The sequence below is a fragment of the Arachis hypogaea genome, chromosome 18, assembly GCF_003086295.3.
Source record: "Arachis hypogaea cultivar Tifrunner chromosome 18, arahy.Tifrunner.gnm2.J5K5, whole genome shotgun sequence".
Classification (NCBI taxonomy): Eukaryota; Viridiplantae; Streptophyta; class Magnoliopsida; order Fabales; family Fabaceae; genus Arachis; species Arachis hypogaea.
In genome coordinates, this window is record NC_092053.1 from 88,855,340 (window position 1) to 88,861,639 (window position 6,300).

General features: G+C 38.5%; 1 non-coding gene across 1 annotated transcript; it reads left to right on the forward strand.

Annotated features, from left to right (window-relative positions):
* Window positions 1-3,694: 3,694 nt before the first annotated feature.
* Window positions 3,695-3,801, forward strand: LOC112773959 (small nucleolar RNA R71). Its single transcript, XR_003188477.1, has one exon. It is a non-coding gene; the product is annotated as a small nucleolar RNA R71 (small nucleolar RNA).
* The last annotated feature ends 2,499 nt before the right edge of the window (window positions 3,802-6,300 follow it).

Genomic DNA, 6,300 nt, shown 5'->3' on the forward strand with positions numbered 1-6,300 from the left:
TCTCTTATTTCATGGAGCATGATGGAGTGCTCTTGATGTTCCACCCTTAGTTGTCCCATATTGGAACTCAATTCTCCTAGGGAGGTGTTGATTTGCTCCCAATAATTTTGTGGAGGAAAGTGCATTTGAGGCATCTCTGGGATCTCATGGAAATGAGCTTCTTGCGCCTCTTGAGCTCCATGACTGGGCTCTCTTGCTTGCTCCATCTTTTTCTTAGTGATGGGCTTGTCCTCTTTAATGAGGATATCTCCCTCTATGTCAATCTCAGCCGAATTGCATAGGTGGCAAATGAGGTGAGGAAAGGCTAACCTTGCCATGGTGGAGGACTTGTCAGCCACCTTGTAGAGTTCTTGAGGTATAATATCATGAACTTCCACCTCTTCTCCAATCATGATGCTATGGATCATGATGGCCCGGTCTATAGTAACTTCAGACCGGTTGCTAGTGGGAATGATTGAGCATTGAATAAACTCCAACCATCCTCTAGCTACAGGCTTGAGGTCCAATCTTCTTAGTTGAACCGGCTTGCCTTTGGAGTCAATCTTCCATTGAGCTCCTTCCACGCATATGTCCATAAGGACTTGGTCCAACCTTTGATTAAAGTTGACCCTTCTAGTGTAGGGGCGTTCATCTCCTTGCATCATGGGCAAGTTAAATGCCAAGCTCACATTTTCCGGACTAAAATCCAAGTATTTCCCCCGAACCATTGTAACATAGTTCTTTGGATCCGGGTTCTTACTTTGATCATGGTTCTTGGTGATCCATGCATTAGCATAGAACTCTTGAACCATTAGGATGCCGACTTGTTGGATGGGATTTGTTAGAACTTCCCAACCTCTTCTTTGAATTTCATGTCGGATCTCCGGATACTCATTTCTTTTGAGTTTGAAAGGGACCTCAGGGATCACCTTCTTCTTGGCCACAACATCATAGAAGTGGTCTTGATGGGCTTTGGAGATGAACCTTTCCATCTTCTATGACTCGGATGTGGAAGCTTTTATCTTCCCTTTCCCCTTTCTAGAGGATTCTCCGGTCTTAGGTGCCATCAATGGTAATGGAAAAACAAAAAGCTTATGCTTTTACCACACCAAACTTAGAATTTTGCTCGCCCTCGAGCAATAGAAGAAAGAATAGATGAAGAAGAAGATGAAATGGAGGAGAGGGAGAGGGTGATGTGGTTCGGCCAAGAAGGGTGTAGAGGGGTGTGTTGTGTGAATTTGATGAAGAATGGAGGGCTTTATATAGGGAAGGGAGGGGGGAAAGGTTTCGGCCATATGGGTGGGTTTGGGTGGGAAATTGGTTTTGAATTTTTGAAGGTAGGTGGAGTTTATGAGGTAGGTTTATGGGGAAGAGTGGATGGTTGTGAGTGGTGAAGAGGTGATGGGGAAGAGAGTTTGAGGTGATTGGTGAAGGGTTTTTGGGGAAGAGTGTTTATGGGGTTGTGTGAAAGAGAGTGGTGAGAAGAAGTGAGTGGAGGTAGGTGGGGATCCTGTGGGGTCCACAGGTCCTGAGTGGATCCTGTGGGTCCACAGATCCTGAGTGGATCCTGTGGGGTCCACAAATCCTGAGGTGTTCAAGGATTTACATCCCTGCACCCATTAGGCATGTAAAAATGCCTTTGCACACAACTCTAGGCGTTCAGCGCCAGGTTGGTGGCCATTTTGGGCGTTCAATGCCCATTTGTGTGCCATTTCTGGCGTTGAACGCCAGAACCATGCCTGTTCTAGCGTTCAGCGCCCAGAAGCTGCCCATTTTGGGCGTTCAGCGCTAGAACCATGCTCTGTTCTGGCGCTGAACGCCAGACAGATGCTCCTCCAGGGTGTGATTTTTCTTCTGCTGTTTTTGATTCCGTTTTCAATTTTTATATTTATTTTGTGACTCTACATGATCATGAACCTATAAAGACATATAACTAAGAAAAATATAGTTAGATAAATAAAAATTGGGTTGCCTCCCAACAAGCGCTTCTTTAATGTCAATAGCTTGACAGTGGGCTCTCATGGAGCCTCACAGATGTGCAGAGCTTTGTTGAGACTCTCCAACACCAAACTTAGAGTTTGGATATGGGAGTTCAACACCAAAATTAGAGTTTGGTTGTGGCCTCCCAACACCAAACTTAGAGTTTGACTGCGGGGGCTCTGATTGACTCTGCTTTGAGAGAAGCTTTTTCTGCTTCCTCTCCATGGTTGCAGAGGGAGATCCTTAAGTTTTAAACACAAGGGAGTTCTCATTCCATTGAAGGACTATTTCACCTCTGTCAACATCAATCACAGCTCTTGCTGTGACCAGGAAAGGTCTTCCTAGGATGATGGATTCATCCTCTTCCCTTCCAGTATCCAGGACTATGAAATCAGCAGGGATGTAAAGGCCTTCAACCTTTACTAACACGTCCTCTACTTGTCCATAAGCCTGTTTTCTTGAACTATCTGCCATCTCTAATGAGATTTTAGCAGCTTGCACCCCATAGATTCCCAATTTCTCTATTACAGAGAGGGGCATGAGGTTTATCCCTGAACCAAGGTCACACAGAGCCTTAAAGATCATGGTGCCTATGGTACAGGGTATTATGAACTTTCCAGGATCCTGTCTCTTCTGAGGCAATGTCAGTTGATCCAGATCACTTAGTTCATTGATGAACAAGGGAGGTTCAACTTCCCAAGTATCAATGCCAAATAATTTGGCATTCAGCTTCATGATTGCACCAAGAAACTTGGCAGTTTGCTCTTCAGTAACATCCTCATTCTCTTCAGAAGAGGAATACTCATCAGAGCTCATGAAGGGCATAAGGAGGTTCAATGGAATCTCTATGGTCTCTAGATGAGTCTCAGATTCCTTTGGTTCCTCAGAGGGAAGCTCTTTATTGACCACTGGACGTCCTAGGAGGTCTTTCTCCTTGGGATTCACGTCCTCTCCTCTCCTCACAGGTTCGGCCATGATGCTTATGTCAATGGCCTTGCACTCTCCTTTTGGATTCTCTTCTGTATTGCTTGGGAGAGTACTAGGAGGGATTTCAGTGATCCTTTTACTCAGCTGGCCCACTTGTGCTTCCAGATTTCTAATGGAAGACCTTGTTTCATTCATGAAACTCTCAGTGGCCTTAGATAGATCAGAGACTAAATTTGCTAAATTAGAAGCATTTTGTTCAGAGTTCTCTGTCTGTTGCTGAGTGGATGATGGAAAAGGTTTACTATTGTTAAACCTGTTTCTTCCACCATTATTAAAGCCTTGTTGAGGCTTTTGATCCTTCCATGAGAAATTGGAATGATTTCTCCATGATGAGTTATAGGTGTTTCCATAAGGTTCACCTAAGTAATTCACCTCTGCTATTGCAGGGTTCTCAGGATCATAAGCTTCTTCTTCATAAGAAGCCTCTTCAGTACTGTTGGATGCAGCTTGCATTCCATGCAGACTCTGAGAGATAATATTGACTTGCTGAGTCAATATTTTATTCTGAGCCAATATGGCATTCAGAGTATCAACTTCAAGAACTCCCTTCTTCATAGGCGTCCCATTGCTCACAAGATTCCTTTCAGAAGTGTACATGAACTGGTTATTAGCAACCATGTCAATGAGTTCTTGAGCTTCTGTAGGCGTTTTCTTTAGGTGAATGGATCCACCTGCAAAAGTATCCAATGACATTTTAGCTAAGTCAGACAGACCATCATAGAAGATATCTAGGATGGTCCATTCTGAAAGCATGTCAGAAGGACACTTTTTGGTCAGTCCTTTGTATCTCTCCCAAGCATCATAGAGGGATTCACCTTCTTTCTGTCTGAAGGTCTGAACGTCCACTCTAATCTTACTAAGCTTTTGAGGAGGAAAGAACTTGGCTAAGAAAGCCTTGACCAGCTTATCCCATGAGTTCAGGCTATCCTTAGGTTGAGAATCCAACCAGAGTCTAGCTCTGTCTCTTACAGCAAAAGGAAAAAGCATGAGCCTGTAGACTTCAGGATCTACTCCATTAGTCTTTACAGTATCACATATCTGCAAGAATTCAGTTAAGAACTGAAAAGGATCTTCAGATGGAAGTCCATGAAACTTGCAGTTCTGCTGCATCAGAGAAACTAATTAAGGTTTCAGCTCAAAGTTGTTTGCTCCAATAGCAGGAATGGAGATGCTTCTTCCATGTAAATTAGAATTTGGTGCAGTAAAGTCACCAAGCATTCTCCTTGCATTATTATTATTTTCGGCTGCCATCTCCTCTTTCTGTTCGAAAATTTCTGACAGGTGCTTGCTGGTTTGTTGTAATTCAGCTTCTCTTAATTTTCTCTTTAGAGTCCTTACAGGTTCTGGATCTGCTTCAACAAGAATATTCTTGTCTTTGCTCCTGCTCATATGACAAAGAAGAGGGCACAAAAAAATAATAATAATAGAGATCCTTTTTTTTTTTTGAATGAGGGATAGATGTTAGTAGATGAATAAACAAATAGAAGGAGATGAGGGAGAAGAGAATTTTCGAAAATTATTTTTGAAAAAGGAGTTAGTGATTTTCGAAAATAGTTTTTGAAAAAGGTTAGTAATTTTTGAAAATTAAAATAAAAAAATTAAAATAATTAGTTAATTAAAAAGAAATTTTTGAAAAACAGGGAAGGAATTTTCGAAAATTAGAGAGAGAAAGTTAGTTAGGTAGTTTTGAAAAAGTTAAGAAACAAACAAAAAGTTATTTAGTTAGTTGAAACAAATTTTGAAAATCAATTTTGAAAAGATAAGAAGTTAGGAAGTTAGAAAAGATATTTTGAAAATCAAATTTTTTGAAAAAGATAAGATGAGAAGATATTTTTGACAAGATATGATAGAAATTAGTTTTTGAAAAAGATTTGATTTTTAAAATCACAATTAATGACTTGATTCACAAGAAATCACAAGATATGATTCTAGAACTTAAAGTTTGAACCTTTCTTAACAAGTAAGTAACAAACTTGAAATTTTTGAATCAAAACATTAATTGATGATGTTATTTTCGAAAATTATGAGTTAAAATTAAGAAAATATTTTTGAAAAATATTTTTTTTCGTAATTTTCGAAAATAACTAAGAAAAATGAAAAAGATTTTATTTTTGAAAAAGATTTTGAAAAAGATGAGATTTTTAAATTGAAAATTTGATTTGACTCATAAGAAACAACTTGATTTTAAAAATTTTTGAAAAAGTCAATCCAAATTTTTGAATTTGATGAGAGAAAAAGGGAAAGATATTTTTTTTATTTTTAAATTTTTAATGATGTGAGAGAAAAACAAGAAAAATGATGCAATGCATGAAATTTTTAGATTATAACATGTGATGCATGCAAGAATGCTATGAATGTCAAGATGAACACCAAGAACATTATGAATGTCAAGATGAACATCAAAGACACAATTTTGAAAAATCTTTAATGCAAAGAGAACATGCAAGACACCAAACTTAGAATTCTTTAATGCTTAGACACTAAGAATTCAAGAATGCATATGAAAAACAAGAAAAGACACAAAACATGCAAATGCAAAGATCAAACAAGAAGACTTACCAAGAACAACTTGAAGATCATGAAGAACACTATGAATGCATGAAGATTTTCGAAAAATGCAAGATGCACATGCAATTGACACCAAACTTGTAGCATGACTCAAGACTCAAACAAGAAACACAAAATATTTTTGATTTTTATGATTTTATGAATTTTTTTTGTATTTTCTTTTAATTTTTTCGAAAATCATTTTGAAAAAGAAAAATAAGGATTCAAAATTTTTCATATGAATTCCAGGAATCTTGTACTCTTTAGTTTAAAGCCCCAATCTGAGGGTTAGACATGGCTTAATAGCCAGTCAAGCTTTAGAATGGATTTACATCCATTGAGGTGATTAGTTGAAGACCAATCCCAAAGGAGTTTGGGTATGGCTTTTCAGCCAGATAGGATTCAACATGTTACCATGAAACTCTAGAATTCATTCTTGAATGTTTTGAAGCCATAGAATAATTTATTTTTGAAAATATTATTTTTATTATTATTTTTTTTTCGAAAACAAAAGAAAAATTTTTTTAAAAGATTTTTGAAAAATTTTTGAAAACAAAACAAAAAGAAAATTACCTAATCTGAGCAACAAGATGAACCGTCAGTTGTCCATACTCGAACAATCCCCGGCAACGGCGCCAAAAACTTGGTGCACGAAATTGTGATGTCCAGGCTCGAACAATCCCTGGCAACGTGAGCAACTTGGTACGCGTAATCGTGATTACACTTTAATGATGTAAAATTCATGGCTCTTTATTTCCCTGGCAATGGCGCCAAGAACATGGTGCCAATACCATGGTTCACAACTTC